We start from the raw sequence: 21416 nt of genomic DNA on the forward strand, positions 1-21416 counted from the left end.
TGTCTTCTATTTTTTCCAATGATTATAACTATGATATAATTGGATATACCAAATAAAATAATTCAATAATCATAATGTTTTTAAAAAAGTATTAAAAAGTAATAAACTCAAACTGTAACAAACTCAAAGTATAACCAGTACTAGTAAAATATTTTAGAAATTCAAATCTAAAAGCAATAAGATAATAAGAGTGTAGAACATGCAATCTTCATTCTCTAAGAAACCCTACTATTGCTAATTTGCTAAGAAGAAAACTACAAAAAGTAATTAATTAAATTAATTGTACTCAAATTTACAAAAAAAAAAATAAAACCCGGTTTTATCCGGTTTAATGGTTCACCGGTTTTTGGTTTTTTGGCGGGTTGATATGGTTTTTTACCGGTTCAATTTCTTTTAGGTTTTGATATTAACCCAACCCGGACATGATGTCGGTTCGCAGTTTAACATAGTTCGACCGCCGGTCCGGTCCGGTTTTGAAAACATTGGTATTAACTAACGCCGTCCAAAACTTTTCGAAATAGTTTCAAAACAATTAGGTCATCCCCCAATCATATATTTACTGCAGGTTGTATAATCTTGAAAAATAACAAAAAAAGTAGATGAAGAAAAAAATATTGAAAGACCCCAATAAAAAATCCCTTATACAGATGATAATAATTCAAACAATTTGACCCAAAATTTCTAAATTTAAACATCTGGTCCAACCTGACAATACAAAATAAAGAAACTTCTCAAGTCTCAACAGTCACAAAACACACATCAACCTTTAATTTTTTGCATCCTTCTCCTTTGGCACCTCTCCTCTAATTAATTATATTAGCAATAAGGAAGCTTCAACCATTGTTACAGTTCCTCTGTTTCTCTTCTTTCAGCTTTTAAGCATACCTCAAAACCAAACCTTTATTACTAATACTCTCACTTGGGTCTTCTTCTCCAACAGCATTAACCCACAAAATGATAAACTTTCACAAAACCTTCTTTTACTTCTTCTTCTTCTTCCTCTACGAATCTTCCATGGCTGCAGAAACACTCAGACGGGGAGAATCTTTAAGAGACGGCATCAATCACAAACCATTAGTCTCTCGACAAAAGACATTCGAACTCGGATTCTTCAGTCCAGGAGCTTCCACGTCTCGTTATCTAGGGATTTGGTATGGCAACATCGAGGACAAAGCTGTGGTATGGGTAGCAAACAGAGCAACTCCGATTTCAGACCAATCTGGAGTTCTTACAATAAGCAACGACGGGAATCTCGTGTTACTGGACGGTAAAAACATCACTGTCTGGTTTACAAACATCAAATCAAGCAGTAACAACAACAACAACAGAATCGTTTCTATATACGATACGGGAAACTTTGTTTTGTCTGAAACCGACACAGATACAGTTATTTGGGAGAGTTTCAATCACCCAACTGATACGTTTTTACCTCAGATGAAGGTTCGTGTGAATCCACAAACCGGAGATAACCACGTTTTCGTCTCTTGGAGATCTGAGACCGATCCTTCTCCTCGTAATTACTCATTGAAAGTGCATCAGAGCTCTGAAAGTGACAGGAGCTTGCGAAGTGTGTCAGAGTGCTGATATGCTGACGTGGCAGATGAGCTGACGTGGAGAAAGTTTATGGGATGTCGTGACAGGGAACGTAAGAAGGAAGGAAGAAGAAGATCAAGATATACACGAGGATATTGAGAGTATATTTGATCGAGAGATTAAGGGAGGATATTTCTTAGAATAAGGAATATTTCCTTTTAGTTAGGGATTCACAAAGATCTAGGTTAGAGATCGTTTGTGTAAGGTATAAAGGGACGAGGGCTAGCCGCAAAAAGAGGTAGCACTCGTGGGGAAAAGTTTGTGAGTTTTTGTAAACCTTCAAGCAATCGAAAAAAAGGCTTTGAAGGTGAGTGTGTTCATTTTACTCTTTTAGATCTACACATGGTGTTGTGATAGATAGACAAGAGAGTAGGCTTTAATCAAAGGGAGTAGACAAGAGAATCTCTTTAATCAAAGAGAGTAGACAAGAGAATCTCTTTTAGATTCATAACTTGTAAAAGGGAGTTTTTTATAAGTTTGAATAAAAGCGTTTGCTTGGCGCGTTTCCAAGCGGTTTGAGTGATTTGCTGTCCTCTATACCTTTACAATTGGTATCAGAGCAAGCACCTGATAAAAAGTTCTGATATCCTTTTTCAACAGGTGAGATCTTGCGGCAAGGGTATGGAGAAACACTGAATTTTGTTGCGGTTCAGTCACCATTGAAACTCGATCTTGAGTGCTTTGGTTTTTGGAAAGTGTCAATCAAGCAGGCCATCTCAAGCATCGGCATGGAAGCTTGGTTTGCTGATATGATCGTGGCAAGCAAGGAGCCAGAGGCTGCAGAGCAACCGGAGGTGGTGGGAAGGATCACTCGTTCAAGAGCTAAGGAGATGGCCAAGGAAGCACACTCACTCATAGTTGACGGGTCATTCAACCTACCAAGGATCCAAGTCTTCAACATATCCACCTTGAAGACTTCACCCGGTGATGATGACTAGGTAACTTAGGTGAGAAGTTTGTACTTTTTTTCCCATAGCTGAGTTTTGTCCCAATGGGTTTTCTCAGCATGGTTTTTAATGAGGCAAATGGATCACTACGTCGAGTTATCTAGAAGTCATTACCAAAGGGGGAATAATGTACTTCTGTACTAGTTAGCCGATTTCTGAACTAGAGATTTCTGAACTACTTCAAGTCGTCTAGACGTTTTGCTGTTTTCTTATTTCTTTTAAAAACGTCTTGTTGTTTTGGTTTTGAACTTCTTGTTGTTCAGAGTGTCGAGCCCTAGGGTGTTTAAAACCCAAAGCTACGCCTCTTTTCTCTTTTAGCGAAGAAGTATGTTGTAAACACGTTTGTGAACTTTCTTCTCTCAATCCCATATCTTGAATGCGTTCTTGATTTCTGAGTTTCTATACACGTTGTGAATTAAGAAACTCTTCTACCTGTTCGAATCCATCTCATCATTCAAACACTTCTCACCATTGATTCATTGTTGCTTTGTTCGATCATTACTTATATTCATCACCAATCTCACTCGATCATCATCACCACCGAATTCACGTCGCCTATCACCTACCATCAGCCTTCATCAGAGTTTTTTTCCTAGGGAAATCCTATCATGTGGTATCAGAGCCAACTCTGTGCCAAAGGCTAAGCGATTCTAAGAACCCTAATCTCTTGAGTTTTTGCTTAATTTCCTTCATTTAGTTATAGGGTTTGAATTTTTGAGATTCGTTTGTGTCTAGATCGAATAGGGTTTAGTTTTGTGTTGTTTCGAAATTAGACTGCAACTAGGGTTTAATTAGTTCGAGTCTGTTCGTTATAGGGTTGGGTGTCGATCGATTCTCTTGTGGTGTCGCTCGATACTAGGTCTGCAGTCGTGTGTTTTTCTTGTTTAAAATTCAGAGTCTTAGAGTTTATTTTCGTTTTCCTCATTCAAAGAACAAGTTACTGCGAGTTCTTCTTTGATTTGCAGGTACAATGGAGCTATCTCCAGAAGCTATGGAAGCTTTGAATCAAGCCATGTCTAAGCAAATAGCAGAAGCAAACAAGTTAATGTCTACTCAGTTTCAGCAACAGATGGAACAGCTCAGTAACAAGTTTGAGAAACAGTTCAAAGACATAGCTCAAGCATCTAGTGCTTCAGAACAGAGTTCTACAGAACCGCCTAGTCCTAATGAAGCCCTTCGTTTAGCTAAAGGAAAGGCTCACCTAGGAACCTCTTCCAAGCATACACGGATTAGAGCAGCTAAGTCACCTACTGGGGGAAGAGAGACTTGTTTCAATCAGAGGAGAAACACTCAAGGCACAGAAAGAGAGCCGCGCAGAACTAGCAGAGGACACATTCGTCCACGTCGAACTGAACAAGTAGCTGGGCATCGAATCTACATTGAGTCAGATAGAGAGTATTCTAAAGAAGAAGAAGTTTCAGATCACAGTCAAGAGACAATGAGGAGAAACCGAAACAGAGATCATGGTAGGGAGTATGATCCTTTGAGGCAGCAGCTGAAGCACCTTAAGATTCAGTATCCTTCTTTCCATGGAACCAATGATCCAGAAACTTATCTAGACTGGGAAAGGAAGATGGAGTCCAACTTTCAGGTTCAAGGTACTTTTGAGTTGAACAAGGTGAAGATAGCCATATCTGAATTCAATGGCTATGCTTTGTTGTGGTGGGAGCAGTTGGGGCTTACTAGACATCGACAGAGAGAGCCTGCTATCACTACATGGGAACAGTTAGTCACGCAGATGAGGAAGAAGTTTGTGCCTACACATTATCAGAGGGAGATTCTTAACAAGCTTAGGCGTCTCATTCAAGGCACTAAGTCGGTTAGAGACTACTATCAGGAGCTGGAAACACTTATGATCAGGGCTGATCTAAGGGAAAGTGAAGACATGGTTATGTCGAGGTTTCTTGGGGGTTTAAACAGAGAGATTCAAGACAAGGTAAAGTTGCAAGACTATGAGGATGTGCAAGAAATGGTACATAAGGCAGAGCTGATTGAATCGCAGATCAAGAGAAAGGGAGTAAGGTCTACATTCACGCCTAACATGTCCAAGCCGAGGGAGTTCAGCAAATCCGCCTTCACCAAGGACAGCAAACCCGTGACAGCCACAGTCAAAGAGGAGGTTAAAATCGACTTCAAGCCCAAGAGTAGTACCTCTACAAGTCATATTAGGTGTTTCAAATGCTAAGGAATGGGACATTATTCCAGAGACTGTCCAAACAAGAAGATGTTTCTTCTTCAAGAAGGAGGAGAGATTGTGCCAGTAGATAGTTCAGAGAGTGAATCAGAGTCTGAATTCTGTGAAGAAGGTGAACCAGCAGTCATGGGAGAGATGTTGGTAGCACGCAGAGCTTTAAGTATTCAGGTTTACCCAGATGATAGAGGACAGCGTGAGAACCTATTTCACATACGGTGTATGGTTCAAGACAAGGTCTGCACCTTGATCGTTGATGGTGGTAGCTGTACTAATGCAGCTAGTGAAGAGATGGTACAGAAGCTTAATCTCAAGACTACTTCACATCCAAGACCTTATCAGCTACAATGGTTGAACAACAAGGGTGCTTTGACAGTTTCGCAGCAAGTAATGGTGAAACTAGCGATTGGGAAGTATGAGGATGAGCTGCTTTGTGATGTTATTCCAATGAAGTCAAGTCATATCCTTTTGGGAAGACCATGGCAGTTCGACAGAAGAGTGTTCCATGATGGTTACACCAACAAGCAAACGTTTGAGTTCAAAGGACGCAAGGTCACTCTTCTACCGCTTACACCCAGTGAAATCTACAAGGACCAGCTTCACATGAACCGCAAGGATACAGAGAAAGTGTCTCACAGCCTGTACATCAATCACAGCGAGTTCAACAAGCTATTTGATCCAGAGATGACCACATTCATGTTTGTGTACAAGGAAACACTCACCAGTACTAAGTCCGCAGGAGAGCTTCCACGCGAGATGATAGAGATTATAGAGGAGTAAAAGGATGTGTTTCCAGAAGAGATACCTCCAGGCTTACCTCCAATTCGTGGGATAGAGCATCAGATTGATTTGGTACCAGGTTCAGCTCTACCGAACAGACCAGCTTACAGAATTAATCCAGTAGAAACCAAAGAGCTTCAGAAGCAAGTAGAAGAGCTGATGAGTAAGGGACATATCCGAGAGAGTCTCAGTCCATGTACAGTACCAGTATTGCTTGTACCAAAGAAAAATGGTTCATGGAGGATGTGTGTTGACTGCAGAGCTATTAACAATATCACAGTGAAGTACAGACACCCAATTCCGAGATTAGATGACATGTTGGATGAGTTATGTGGATCAACAGTCTTCTCAAAGATAGATTTGAAGAGTGGGTATCATCAGATCAGAATGAAGGAAGGAGATGAATGGAAAACAGCTTTCAAGACCAAGCAAGGGCTCTACGAATGGCTAGTTATGCCGTTTGGTCTCACCAATGCTCCTAGCACCTTCATGCGATTAATGAATCATGCTCTCAGACCGTTCATAAGCATCTTTGTGGTTGTGTATTTCGACGACATACTCATCTACAGTAAAGGTCTAGAAGAACACTTAGAACACATCCGCCAAGTTCTAAATGTTCTTCGTTCTCAATCCCTCTTTGCTAATTTTTCTAAATGTTCATTCTGTACTACTGAGGTTGTCTTTCTAGGCTTTGTTGTCAGTGCAGAAGGAGTTAGAGTGGACGATGAGAAGGTCAAGGCTATCAAGGAGTGGCCAACACCCAAAAACGTGGCAGAAGTCAGGAGCTTTCATGGACTAGCAGGGTTCTACAGACGATTTGTGCAAGACTTCAGTACTGTTGCAGCGCCACTTACAGAAGTTGTCAAGAAGGATGTAGGATTTAGATGGGAGGAAGCACAAGAGAAGGCATTTTCAACCTTAAGAGAGAAGCTTATTTCTGCCCCTATTCTCTTACTTCCTGATTTTATGAAAACTTTTGAGATTGAATGTGATGCTTCCGGAGTGGGTATAGGTGCTGTTTTGATGCAGGATAGGAAGCCAGTAGCTTACTTCAGTGAAAAGCTAGGAGGATCAACGTTGAACTATCCTACATATGACAAGGAGCTGTATGCTTTGGTTAGAGCTCTTCAAACGTGGCAGCATTACCTGTGGCCCAAGGAATTCGTTATTCACACAGATCATGAGTCCCTGAAGCATCTCAAAGGACAACAGAAGCTCAACAAGAGACATGCCAGATGGATGGAGTTCATAGAGACTTTTCCCTACACGGTTAAGTACAAGAAAGGTAAAGATAATGTAGTTGCAGATGCATTATCCAGGAGGTACACTCTCATTTCTACTTTGTCTTCTAAGCTTGAAGGTTTTGATGAAATAGTAGAACTGTATGAGACTGACATCGATTTTGCTGAGAGCTATGGCAAATGCCATAAGTTTGCTTTTGAGAACTATTATAGGCAGGATGGATATCTGTTCTTTAAGGATAGATTGTGCATACCAAGAGGATCCATGAGAGAGCTGCTGATCAGAGAAGCTCACGGAGGTGGACTAGCTGGACATTTCGGAGTGTCAAAGACTCTACTTGGACTGCAAGAACACTTCTATTGGCCTCAAATGAAGAAAGACGTTGAAAAGGTTTGTTCTAGGTGCCATATCTGCAAAATGGCGAAGGGTAAGGTACAGCCTCACGGCTTGTACACTCCTCTACCGATTCCTTCTCAACCTTGGACTCATATTTCCATGGATTTTGTTCTTGGCTTACCTCGAACCAGAAATGGCAGAGATTCTATTTTTGTTGTGGTTGACAGGTTTAGCAAGATGGCTCACTTCATTGCAAGTCACAAGACGGATGATGCTGTTATTGTAGCTAACTTATTTTTCAGGGAAGTAGTACGCCTACATGGAATGCCTCAAGTAATTGTCTCAGACCGAGATACCAAGTTTCTAGGACACTTCTGGAGGACGTTATTGGCCAAACTAGGAACCAAGCTTTCATTCTCAACCACATGTCACCCACAAACAGATGGACAAACCGAAGTGGTGAACAGGACGCTATCTACACTTTTCAGGACCTTAGTGAGGAGCAATCTCAAATCATGGGAAGAATGTCTCCCACATGTGGAGTTCGCATACAATCACGCTAAGCATTCTGCTACCTTATTTTCTCCTTTTGAAATTGTTTATGGCTTAAATCCACAATCACCTCTAGACTTGATCCCTCTACCTTTAAGTGTGAAGTGTAGCTTTGATGGCAAAGAAAAGGCTGAACAGGTGAGGAGGATACATGCTAAAGCTAAGGAGAACATAGAGAAAAGGACCAAGCAATATGAAAGGCATGCGAACAAGGGGAGAAAGGAGCTCATTTTCGAAGAAGGAGACTTAGTGTGGATTCATCTACGCAAGGAAAGGTTCCCAGAAGAGAGGAAGAGCAAGCTTCTACCGCGAGCTGATGGTCCATTTGAAGTCATCAAGAGGATCAACGACAACGCATACCAGATTGATCTTCAAGGTAAGTATACCATATCATCAACATTCAATGTTTCTGACTTGCTCCCTTATTATGCAGATTCCGATTTGAGGACAAATCCTTTTGAAGAGGGGGAGGATGATATGATCGTGGCAAGCAAGGAGCCAGAGGCTGCAGAGCAACCGGAGGTGGTGGGAAGGATCACTCGTTCAAGAGCTAAGGAGATGGCCAAGGAAGCACACTCACTCATAGTTGACGGGTCATTCAACCTACCAAGGATCCAAGTCTTCAACATATCCACCTTGAAGACTTCACCCGGTGATGATGACTAGGTAACTTAGGTGAGAAGTTTGTACTCTTTTTCCCATAGCTGAGTTTTGTCCCAATGGGTTTTCTCAGCATGGTTTTTAATGAGGCAAATGGATCACTACGTCGAGTTATCTAGAAGTCATTACCAAAGGGGGAATAATGTACTTCTGTACTAGTTAGCCAATTTCTGAACTAGAGATTTCTGAACTACTTCAGGTCGTCTAGACGTTTTGCTGTTTTCTTATTTCTTTTAAAAACGTCTTGTTGTTTTGGTTTTGAACTTCTTGTTGTTCAGAGTGTCGAGCCCTAGGGTGTTTAAAACCCAAAGCTACGCCTCTTTTCTCTTTTAGCGAAGAAGTATGTTGTAAACACGTTTGTGAACTTTCTTCTCTCAATCCGATATCTTGAATGCGTTCTTGATTTCTGAGTTTCTATACACGTTGTGAATTAAGAAACTCTTCTACCTGTTCGAATCCATCTCATCATTCAAACACTTCTCACCATTGATTCATTGTTGCTTTGTTCGATCATTACTTATATTCATCACCAATCTCACTCGATCATCATCACCACCGAATTCACGTCGCCTATCACCTACCATCAGCCTTCATCAGAGTTTCTTTCCTAGGGAAATCCTATCATTTGCGGTGGAAGATGGTTGGTCACATCCGACGGAAAAGAATGAGAAGGGAGAAATGGTGCCTAAGCACAGGAAGAAATGGACAGCCGAAGAAAAAGCGGAGTCCAAACATAACTTACAGGCTCTGTCAGTTATCTTCAAGTCGCTGCCTAGGGATATTTTCAATCAAGTTCAAGGATGTGAAGCTGCCAAGGAAGCATGGGACATTCTGGTAGTCACGTTTGAAGGCACAAGTAGGGTCAAACGTACAAGGCTGGACAATCTTGCTTCAGATTTTGAGAACTTGCACATGACTGAAACTGAGTCAGTTGCTGATTACAGCAGTCGTTTGAGTGGTATTGCACAAGAAGCTGTAGTCTTGGGTAAACACTATAAGGGCAAGAAGCTGGTGAAGAAATTCCTCAGGAGTCTGCAGATAAGTTTCAACCACACATGTCTGCTATAGATGTTTCACTGGATTCTAATGAGCTCAAGTACAATCAAGTGGTTGGGATGATGCAGGCATTTGAGATACAGCTGAAGAAGAAAGAAAAAGTGAATGAGAAATCTTTTGCCCTTAAAGCCATAGAAGAACAGAAGCTTGCTGAGTCTCAGGAGGTTGCAGATGAAGAAAAAGTGGGTTTGTTGGTTAAGAAGTACTTTCGCAAGATGGAAAGAGGTCAGCGGAAGGGAACATCATCGCTCTTAAAATCTGATACTGATAAGGAGATCAGGAAGAGTGACAAGCAAGAACGACAGTGTGCTGAATGTGAGGGTTTTGGGCATTACAAGTCTGAGTGTCCAAACAACAAACAAAAGAATTCATTGCAGTGCTATGGGTGTAAGGGCTACGGTCACACTAAGTTTGATTGTCCTTCACGAGAAAACAAGCAGAAGTCCTACATCACTTGGAGCGAAAGTGACTCAGATGAAGAAGTCAGCAAAGGAGAGGTTCTTAACAGCTTCCTTGCATTGTTGGGTGTCATTGAGGAAGATGAAGAAGATGATGTGGTGCTGGAAACCAAGGACGTAGATGAGAAAGTGAATTCTGATTCAGATGAAGAAGAGGCTGATTTGTCAGTAGAAGATCAGATAGATCTTCTCATCAAGACGGTGGTACAGAAGACTCAAGACAACACACAGTTAACTTCTGAGAGAGATACGTTACAGCTTCATGTTGCAATGATCTCTAAAGAATTAAGTGAAGAACAGGCAAAGACTCTGCGACTTGAGAAGCAGTTAGAAGAACAGCTGAAGAATATCAGAATGCTGAATAAAGGAACCAAAGATCTGGATACACTGCTTAGCACTGGAAGCTCCAGCAATCTGAAATGGGGTCTGGGTTATCAAGGAACAAACACCAACCCAACCACTCAATTTGTCAAAGGAGTGGAGTCTGAGCCCGAGCTGAAGGAGAGGAAGTTCCCTCGAACTACTAGAATGTATGATCAGGTTCTTGTGAAGCAGAATTCAAGAAACCCAAGGATGGTGGTGTTTCCTAAGGTGAATACTAGGCCGCCATATGCCTCGAGTGGGTTTCGGCAGACGGCTCAAAGACCTGTTCAGCATAGTAGAAGGAGAGGATGTTGGTACTGTGGGCATCTAACTCACTACAAAGCCCAGTGTTATCAGTTCCAGAATCGTGTGTCTAGCCTGAGGCAACGCAGTGAGTTTTATCCAGCTGTAAGAAGAAACACACAGGGATATGTCAGGAAAGATGATCTCTACTACCATGTGGCTTTCACAGCAGAAAAAACAGAGGTTGATCAGGCCAAGTGGTATTTTGACAGTGGATGCTCTAGGCATATGACTGGTGCCCTTGATAATCTATCACATTTAGAAGGTGTTGCTGGAGGAAGAGTTACTTTTGGTGATGGAGGAAAGGGTACAATCCGAGGAAAAGGTACAACTGGTGGTGATTCTCAACTACATCTTAAGGATGTCTTCTTGGTCGAAGGGTTGAAGGCAAATCTGATAAGTATCAGCCAGTTGTGTGATGAAGGTCTGGATGTCACATTCACTAAGAAGGGGTGCAAGGCTGTTGATCAACAAGGGTCAGTACGACTCAGAGGCAGGAGATCTGGTAACAACTGTTACATGTGGAAATCGTCAATGTAGTGTTTTAACACGACTGCTGAGTTGGACACAGAGCTGTGGCACCAGAAACTTGGTCATCTCAACATTCGCACAATGATGAAATTGGCTAATCAAGAGGTTGTGTGTGGAATGCCTAAGCTGAAAGGTGATCCACATTTCATATGTGGTCCTTGCAACAAAGGCAAGCAAGTCAAGACGTCTCATGGGTCAGTGACAGATATTCGCACTAGTCATGCACTCCAGTTGGTACATATGGATCTGATGGGTCCAATTCAAGTTCAGAGCATTTCTGGGCGACGGTTCATCTTTATCATGGCGGACGATTTCACTCGCTATACCTGGGTGCGATTTCTTCGTGAAAAAGCTGATGCCCTTGAATGCTTTCGCATTCTTGCCCTTCAAATTAAAAGTGAAAAATGTTCCATCCAAGCTATTAGGAGTGATCATGGAGGAGAGTTTCAGAATGACAAGTTTGATCAATTTTGCGGGCATCAGGGCATTGTTCATCAGTACTCTGCTCCAAGAACCCCAGAGCAGAATGGTGTTGCCAAACGAAAGAACAGAACACTGCAAGAGATGGCGCGAGCTATGCTGCATGGGAATCAAGTGCCACATCGGTTTTGGGATGAAGCTGTCAACACTGCTTGTTACATTATCAACCGTGTGTATGTCCGACCAGGGACCAGCAAGACTCCCTATGAGTTATGGAAAGGAAAGTCTCCAACTGTAAGCTACTTTCATGTGCTTGGCTGTCTATGCTACATTCTGAATGACAAGGATCAGTTGGGTAAATTTGACTCAAAGAGTGATGAAGGGATCTTTCTTGGTTACTCAGGACACAACACTGCCTTCCGTGTTTACAACAAACGCACAAGATCAGTTCAGGAAACGGTAAATGTTGTTTTTGATGATACTTCGTTTCAACAAGTTGATATGGTGCCTGTTCTCTCTGACAAGGATCTGGTAACTGATGATGAGAAGTCTGAGCAAGCCTCTGGGAGTCTTAGTGATCATGCTCGCCCTGGACTGTCAACAGACAAGCTTCCTCCATCTTCTCAAGTTCATCGGAATCACTCCTCAGGCGATGTTATCGGTGCGATTCAGGGGCAAACAGATTGACTTTGCTCAACTGGGTGGAAAGAAACAGAAGACTGTAGTTCTAGACACTGTCTCTCAGGACTCTGAGATCGCAATTTGCCTGTTTTGTTTCCACTATGGAACCAAAGAATCACAAAGAGGCTCTTCGGGATGAGTTCTGGGTTGCTGCAATGCAAGATGAGCTGGAACAATTTGAGCGCAGCAATGTGTGGGAACTCACTAAACGGCCGACTAATGTCAATATAGTGGGAACGAAGTGGATCTTCAAGAAGAGTGATGCTAGTGGATGCATTATGAGAAACAAAGCAAGACTTGTGGCTCAAGGTTACTCTCAAGTCGAAGGAGTTGACTTTGATGAGACCTTTGCTCCAGTAGCAAGGCTAGAATCCATCAGGTTCATGTTCGGTATGTCATGTGCTCTCAAGTTCACATTACATCAGATGGATGTTAAAAGTGCATTTCTGAATGGGATTTTACAAGAAGAAGTGTTTGTAGAACAACCAAAAGGCTTTGAGAATCCACAACATCCTGAGCATATGTACCGTCTGAAGAAAGCGCTATATGGTCTCAAGCAGGCTCCGAGAGCATGGTATGAGAGGTTAACTACGTTTCTTCTGGATTAAGGATATGTTCGTGGAAATGTAGACAAGACACTGTTTGTTCTCAACAGCAACAATGCATTGATGTTATTCAGATCTATGTGGACGACATCATTTTTGGTTCTACCTGTCAATCTCTGGTGCAAAGGTTTGTGAAAAACATGTCACAGGAGTTTGAGATGAGTATGGTGGGAGAGCTGAAATACTTCCTGGGTTTGCAAGTAGAACAATCAGCTGATGGGATCTTTGTGTCTCAAAGCACCTATGCCAAAGAATTGGTACAGCGGTTTGGTTTAGGGAAGAGTAAAGAAGCTAAGGTACCTATGGGAGTCAATGACAAGCTTTCAAAAGATGAGGAAGGAGAGGATGTGGATGAACGACTATATAGAGGTATGATTGGAAGCTTGCTCTACCTGACAGCGAGTAGCCCTGACATTTGTCTGTCAGTGGGGATATGCGCATGGTACCAGGCCAAGCCAAAGGTGTCCCACTTACTGGCAGTCAAGAAGATCATCAAATACGTCAAGGGGACAATGAACTTTGGTATTTCCTTCACCAAGGATACCAACACAAGTCTGAGCGGATACTGCGATGCTGATTGGGCAGGTTCTGTGGATGATCGTCGAAGTACAAGTGGGGGATGCTTCTTTATGGGCAACAACCTAATTTCATGGCACAGCAAGAAGCAGAACAGTGTCTCACTATCAACCGCTGAGGCTGAATACATTGCTTTGGGCAGCTATTGTACACAACTTCTGTGGATGCGTCAAATGTCTCCTGACTATGGTATGGATTCTGATACTCTGTTAATTCATTGTGATAATTTGAGTGCAATAAACATCTATAAGAATCCTGTCCAGCATTGTTCGTGAACTTGTTGAGGCGAAACTGATTGAGATAGACCATGTGAGCACTGATTTTCAGCTGGCTGATTTGTTTACTAAGCCTTTGGACTTCAACAGATTCATAAATCTGAGGAAGTCTATTGGTGTCTGTGAACTCTAACTATGTCTCTGAGTTGTGTTGGTCTAAGGCAGGAACTGGAGCTAGAACAGATCATAGAAATCCTGGAATATATAGAAGATCAACATCTGAAAGAGTGTGGGAAATAGCTGCCTGTCATGCCGGTCTGTCCATCTTGTTAAACGTTGTCATGATTTAAGGAGGTCAAAGAGCTGTGAAGAGACATGCACAGTCATTCTAAGGTTTAATAACCTAAGGAATGATGAGGTTAGAATCAGTGGCTGACACAATCAAATGATGTCACTGAAGCTCAAGAGGCTGAAGTAGTCATCATAAAGCTGTTTGGAGAAAAAAAAAAAAAAAAAAAAAAAAAATTTGTGTACTTTTCACAGAGATGAACTTCAGCTGCCTTAACATGTTGGGATGGACTGAAGGCTAAAGGCATGCCAGTGTGAAAGACTACCCACATGCAACAGTCCTCTGATCTTCGACAATTCAAGAGGTTGTGATAGTTTCTAGTGAAGGTTCTGAACAAGTGGCTGATACGATAAAGGTCTGGTTAGTGTTCTGATTTCTGCATTGTTTAATATTTAAAATAAAATAAATAAAATTTTTTTTGATGCTCATGTGCGTTTAATTCTCGATCTGGGTCCCTCAGAATCTATCATTAGTGGCTGTGTGTATATGTGTGTTTGATTCATGAATCTGTTAAATTGGGTTGTAAAAGAGGAAGAATGAGATTTATTAATGCACTGATATTAATTGTGATTGAATGAATTAACATTGAATGCAGTCAAATGAGGAAATAGATGCGGTGTACACTGATGTTTAATTGAGTGGTTTCAGGAAATCTTTAATGCTTTGGGCCGAGTTTGTGCAGCCCATTGAGACTCACAGATGTGTATAAAAAGGAGCGGCTAGGGTTTTGGCGTTTTCCTCATCACCTCTGTCATTTCAATCCTGTGTCGATTAAACTTCTGCTCAAATCTCTCTCTTCTCTTCTCAATCAACTCTCTAACCATCATGAAGTCCATCTTTAGTGGTTTCCACTATGACTCCAGCTCAGATGAGGAGCTCCACACACCACCGTCTTCGTTGCCTCCGCCAACTCCACATGTTCCGATCGATCTCCGACTCGGGTGGATCAGTTTCCCTCGCCTTTTCATGGGAATCAAGAGACCTGCGACTCCTCGTCTTCTCCGCCGAGAGAGGTGACTTCTCGATTTCCGGTGGTAGATCTTACCGGTGATGTGCCTGTACCTGTCCTGCCATCTCAAGGAGTCTCATCCCGTCTACGCAAAAGACAACCGCCTGCTGATTTCGACAGTCGTGACCCCAAGCGCCCATCTCTCCACAGAGATAAGGGCACGTCCACCGCATCTCGAGGAGCTTCATCAAAGGACTTCGATGCCAAACGGTTCATCTCCTCAGAGGCTGTTCGACAATATGGGTTCTTTGCCTCTCGAACGCTCGCTCCAGAGTCTGTTATCCACTAGATGCGGCAGACAAGGCTAGGGAGTTCATAGACAAAGCTGGGCTGCTTAAAACCATTACTCAGATTGGCTCGTACGACTCAGAGTTGGTCTATGAATTATGGGCGAATCTCTCAACGATCAAGATTGAGGGGGAGTCTGTCGACGTGCTTGTCCGAGACTGGATCTATGAGTTCTCTCCAAGCCGTATCAATGCCCTGTTTGGTCTGAGGTCTGTGGATGTGCGTGAACAGAGATTGCAGACGGCTGCAATTCTGGAGGAGGATCTGGCTCTGTTTCTCTCTGATGGAAGGGTCAAATCCTGCAAGCAGCTGGTGTCCACTGCAATCAAGAACCCGGTGATCAAGGATCTGCATCGGATCTGCTGTAGCAACTGGTCTCCCACGGTGAACACGAGGTACATCTCGACGAATAGGGCTCTGGTGATCTACATGATCATGCATGGGATTTCGTTCGATTTTGGATGGATGATCTACGACCAGATCATTCAACATGGGTTGCAAGCTCAGTCTGGCTTCCGGTTGCCGTTTTCCAGTCTCATCTATCAGTTGCTGACTGCTCAGAGACTTGTCCCTAGTTTGTCATCAAAAGATGCAAAGAAGACAAAGGGGAAGAAGACAACATCCGTCCCTGTTGAACCTGTTTCTCCAAAAGGGTCATCTGCAGAGCGCAAAGCCATCCGGTTGGCAATCAAGATCCTGCAAGATGCCTTGGAAGCTGGTAAGTAGTTTCTCACTTTGATGTTCACTCAAATTTCTGGTTTAGTTTCTTGGTATTTTTGACTAAACTGTGCCAAACAAGCAAGGGGAGATGAGTCTGATTCAGAGGCCTGAGGGGGAGATTAAACTATGGGGGAGCAGTTGTTTTTGTTGCTCCCAGTTTTTGTTGATTTTAAATGTGTTTCTCCCCTGTTAAAACTTGAGACTTGTTTTATTTTATTCTGTTTTGGTTTTTGAACAATTTATTTTAACAAGTCCTTATCGGTTAACCGTCTTGTGTTGATTGCTGGAATTTTTTTAGTACGGATGTGTCTTGTCTTGGCTGCGTTGTCTGTGCATTTTCAGGTTTGATGCTGCGGTTGCTTGTGTAGCAAGATTCAGTCAAAAAGGGGGAGATTGAAAGTGCATCAGAGCTCTGAAGGTGACAGGAGCTTGCGAAGTGTCTCAGAGTGCTGATATGCTGACGTGGCAGATGAGCTGACGTGGAGAAAGTTTATGGGATCTCGTGACAGGGAACGTGAGAAGGAAGGAAGAAGAAGATCAAGATATACACGAGGATATTGAGAGTATATTTGATTGAGAGATTAAGGGAGGATATTTTTTAGGATAAGGAACATTTCCTTTTAGTTAGGGATTCACAAAGATCTAGGTTAGAGATCGTTTGTGTAAGGTATAAAGAGACGAGGGCTAGCCGCAAAAAGAGGTAGCACTCGTGGGAAAAAGTTTGTGAGTTTTTGTAAACCTTCAAGCAATCGAAAAAAAGGCTTTGAAGGTGACTGTGTTCATTTTATTCTTTTAGATCTACACAGGGTGTTGTGATAGATAGACAAGAGAGTAGGCTTAGATTAATAACTTGTAAAAAAAAGTTTTTTATAAGTTTGAATAAAAGCGTTTGCTTGGCGCGTTTCCAAGCGGTTTGAGTGATTTGCTGTCCTCTATACCTTTACACTCATTAGGGGTTGATCCATCTGGAGCACCAGAGATTGTCCTTTGGGAAGGGAACAACACAATAAAATGGCGTAGCGGGCAATGGATCTCCGCGGTTTTTACAGGGATTCCGATTATGTCTCTGTTGATGAACTATCTTTACGGGTTTAAGCTCTCGTCTCCACCTGATGAAACAGGTAGCGTGCACTTCACGTATGTTCCTTCTGATCCATCGATGTTGCTTAGGTTCAAGGTTCTTTATAATGGTACTGAAGAGGAGTTGAGATGGAACGAGACTTTGAAGAAGTGGACTAAGTTTCAGTCTGAGCCAGATACTAAGTGTGATCAGTACAATCGTTGTGGGAAGTTTGGTATATGTGATATGAAGGGGCCTAATGGGATATGTAGTTGTGTTCATGGTTATGAGCCAGTCTCTGTAGGGAACTGGAGTAAAGGTTATAGAAGAAGAACACCGTTGAAGTGTGAGAGGAACGTTAGTGTTGGAGAGGATGAGTTCTTGACTCTGAAATCAGTGAAGTTGCCTGATTTCGAGATCCCTGAACATGATCTTGTTGATCCTTCGGATTGTAGAGAGAGATGTCTGAAGAATTGTTCTTGCAATGCTTATACTGTTATTGGTGGTATTGGATGCATGATTTGGAATCAAGTTGTTGTGATGCTCAGATTGGCCTTCGGTGGTTTTGTCCTAGTTGTAACTTCCGGTTTGAGACATGGCTATTTTATGAATATGATGCCGACCTAGAGCCTGATCCACCTGCAATTCAGCCTGCTGATTCACCAACGTCGAGTGCAAGAACTGAGAGAACTGGTACATAGAAATGTTAAATGTGTTTTGTTTTCTGCTTCAGACATTGTCCCTAAGGCAGTGAATGTTTATTGCAGGAAAGAGCAAAGGTGGATCTAAAGTCGTTATCGCCATAGTCATTCCTATAGTTCTTGTTGCATTATTTGCAATTTGCCTATGCTTGGTCTTGAAGTGGAAGAAGAACAAGTCTAGAGATAGAATCAAAGGTAACAACTGTTCTTCTTCTTGTCATCGTTATATTGTTAAAGAAAAGATCAATAATTTGATAATTACTATCTGCATATTTAGTTCTTGGGTAATCTCCTTTGTCGGGATCAGTTGGCGTGGATGAGTTCTCAAACACTGATTTGCTGTTAGTTCATTTTGAAACACTAAAGGCTGCAACAAATAACTTTTCTTCTGAAAACGAACTTGGACGTGGTGGGTTTGGTTTAGTTTATAAGGTAAGCTTCTTTGACCAATTGGCTTCTTACTGGTAACTTAGGTTTGTTTATTTAAGAGATTTATAAATTTGGAATATGTATGCCTCAGGGTGTGTTCTCTCAGGGGCAAGAAATCGCGGTGAAGAGATTATCTGGTACTTCTGGACAAGGAGACATCAAGTTCAAGAACGAAATTTTACTACTTGTAAAGCTCTTGGTTAGGCTTTTAGGTTTCTGCATACAAGGAGAAGAAAGACTCCTTGTTTATGAGTTCATTAAGAACGCTAGTCTTGACCATTTCATCTTTGGTAAACTTTTATCTGCCCTTTACTCCGTATAATGCTACCATTCTTTTTTTTTATACTACTGTGGTTGATCTTTGTGCCATTGCAGATATTGAGAAGCGTCAACTTTTGGATTGGGGAGTACGATACAAAATGATTGGAGGAGTAGCTAGAGGACTTCTCTATCTTCATGAAGACTCTCGTTTCCGGATAATTCACCGTGATCTTAAAGCTAGCAACATTCTTTTGGACCAAGAAATGAATCCAAAAATTGCAGATTTTGGATTAGCTAAACTCTTTGACACAGGCCAAACCATGACACATCCATTCACAGACTGAATTGCAGGAACTTAGTAAGTGGATCTATCTTACTAACTTATTACATCCAAGAAACACCGGTATAAACCAGTTATCATTTCAATTTATAGCGGGTATATGGCTCCGGAATACGCAATGCATGGACAATTCTCTGTAAAAACAGATGTTTTCAGTTTTGGTGTATTAGTCATTGAGATCATTACGGGTAAGAGAAACAACAATGGTGGATCTAATGATGACGAAGATGCAGAAGATCTTCTTAGTTGGGTAAGTATAATTTCCAAAACCTACCAGTACTACTTGGTGTTTCAGTATTGTTCATTCTGTTGATAAATATTGTGATTCTGGTTTTTTCTTCTTAGGTATGGAGAAGCTGGAGAGAAGATACTAAACTTGTAAGGAATGTATGTTATTGTATATCTGCAAAGAGTGATTACACGATCATATATATACAGAACTCAAGAGAGAGCCTCTAGGTTAAGTAAGTATAGAAACTAATGATACAAGGAAAGAATATATTGAGGTAGTGATGACAGTCGATGCTGTATCCTTAACATCCCCCCTCAAGATGGAGGGGCTGATGTCACTCCTATCTTGGACCGTAGGTGAAGGAACCTTTGGCGAGATAGTGGCTTTGTTAAAGCATCTGCGAGTTGGTCTGTTGTGTGTACATGCGCGACACGAAGAAGTCCATTTTGTATCTGACCCCTGACAAAGTGATAGTCAATCGCAATGTGTTTCATCCTGGAGTGGAACACAGTATTAGCACATAGAAATGTAGCTCCAACATTGTCGCAATAGACAACCGGTGGGGCATTGCGTGTGATTCCAAGTTCAGTGAGAAGACTACATATCCATTGTAACTCAGATGTTGTATTGGCCACTGCCCTGTATTCGGCCTCGGTCGATGATCTTGCCACACCGTTCTGTTTCTTGGCAGACCATGAGATGGGGTTGCTTCCAAGGTATACGATATATGCATTGGTAGACACATAGTCGTGAGAATCTCCAGCCCAATCAGCATCGGAATATGCATGTAAGGAGAGTGGGGACATTGCCGAGAAAAAGATGCCGTGTGTTGGTGTCCCGGCGAGGTAGCGAAGAATCCGTTTGGCGGCCTACCAATGAACATCTGTGGGCCTGTGCATGAACTGAGAGAGACGATTGACAGCATACGCAATGTCAAGACGTGTGAATGCCAAATATTGCAGACTCCCAACCAGTTTGCGATAAGTCTTCAGATCAGAGAGTGTGTTGCCAGTTGTAAGAGTGAGCGTTGGAGAAGAAGCCATCGGTGTAGAGACTACATTGGCATCTGTCATGTTATATTGATGTAGCAGATCGACAATGTATTTCCGCTGAGAGAGATGAACACCCTTTGATGTGCGGTGTACTTCCAAACCAAGAAAGTAGTTGAGATCTTCAGGGTCCTTAACAGAAAAACGATCAGCCAACAAGGTGAGGATCCGATTGATGTCAGCTTGGTTGCTGCCTGTAACAAGTATATCATCGACATAGACAAGCAAATAGGGATAGTCTTTGCCATTTTGGAGCACAAACAGAGACGTATCCGCCAAGGAGTTCACAAAACCTACTCCGACCAAGAAGTTCTTTAACTCTGTATACCACGCTCGTGTTGCCTGTTTTAATCTATAGATGGCTTTGCGGAGACGACAGACATGATGTGGAAAATCAGAGTTGACGAAGCCAGGCGGTTGTTCCATATAAACTTCTTCATCGAGGGTACCTTAAAGGAAGGCGTTGTTAACATCCAGCTGTTTGATCGGCCAGGCTTTGGAGACAGCAACATCAAGAACTAGACGAATGGTTGTAGACTTAATCACAGGACTGAAAGTCTCCATATAATCACGACCAAGTTGTTGTGAGTAGCCCTTGGCTACCAACCTTGCTTTGCACCTGCCAAGAGAACCATTAGGGAGAAACTTGTTCTTAAACAGCCATTTGCAACCAACAACATTAAATTGAGGCTGTCGAGGAACAAGGTCGAGAGTTTGATTTTGAGCAAAAGCATCTATCTCGGTGGACATGGCTCCTCTCCATCGTTTGTCTTTAAGTGCCTGGTTCACGGTTGTAGGTTCAGGTGGGATGTGTTTGGACAAGGCAGCAGAGAGGTTCAATTTTGCTTTTGGTTTGGTGATGTTATTCTTTTGTCGGGTTTTCATCGGATGTTGATTGTCGGGGTGGAGGTTTGGAAGTGATGAGGGATTGACTTGGTTTTGTGAAACTGTATTCGTGATTGAAGGAAGAGGTTGTGGACTTGGGTTTTGTGGTTGTATATTTGTAGTGGGCTTTGGTTGTTGGGCTTTATTTTGTGGATTTCGGCGAGAGTATTGTTTGAGAGGGGCCGGTTGTTGGGTTTGAACTGGTTGAGGAAGTCTATCAATTGAAACCCTATCACGATCCAAATCTACATTTTCCATACTTACCGTCGGGTGACGATCTGAGCTTGAGGGTCCGGGAGGAGGAGACGATACGAGTGGCAGCGGCGGTGATGGTGGAATGGTATTTGGTGGTGTGGGAGCGGTGATGTTTGGTGATGGAAGAAGAACGGCAGCAGGATTCGGGAATGGTGAGGAATTAGACTCGGTGGTGGATGTTGGTTGAGGAGGAGGAGTGGTCGGACTTGAAAACGGGAAGCTTCGTTCATCAAAGCGGACATGTCAAGACACATATATCCGACCAGATGTAGGCTGGAGACATATATATGCACTTTGGGTTAGTGAATATCCCAAGAATACGCAAGGTG

The 21416-nt window shown here is 42.3% G+C and overlaps 1 pseudogene; it reads left to right on the forward strand.

Moving 5' to 3' along the window:
- The first annotated feature begins 878 nt into the window (after window positions 1-878).
- On the forward strand, window positions 879-19125 carry LOC104733436 (G-type lectin S-receptor-like serine/threonine-protein kinase B120; annotated as a pseudogene).
- The last annotated feature ends 2291 nt before the right edge of the window (window positions 19126-21416 follow it).

The sequence above is a fragment of the Camelina sativa genome, chromosome 12 (genome assembly GCF_030686135.1).
Source record: "Camelina sativa cultivar CO46 ecotype springtype chromosome 12, ASM3068613v1".
Classification (NCBI taxonomy): domain Eukaryota; kingdom Viridiplantae; phylum Streptophyta; class Magnoliopsida; order Brassicales; family Brassicaceae; genus Camelina; species Camelina sativa.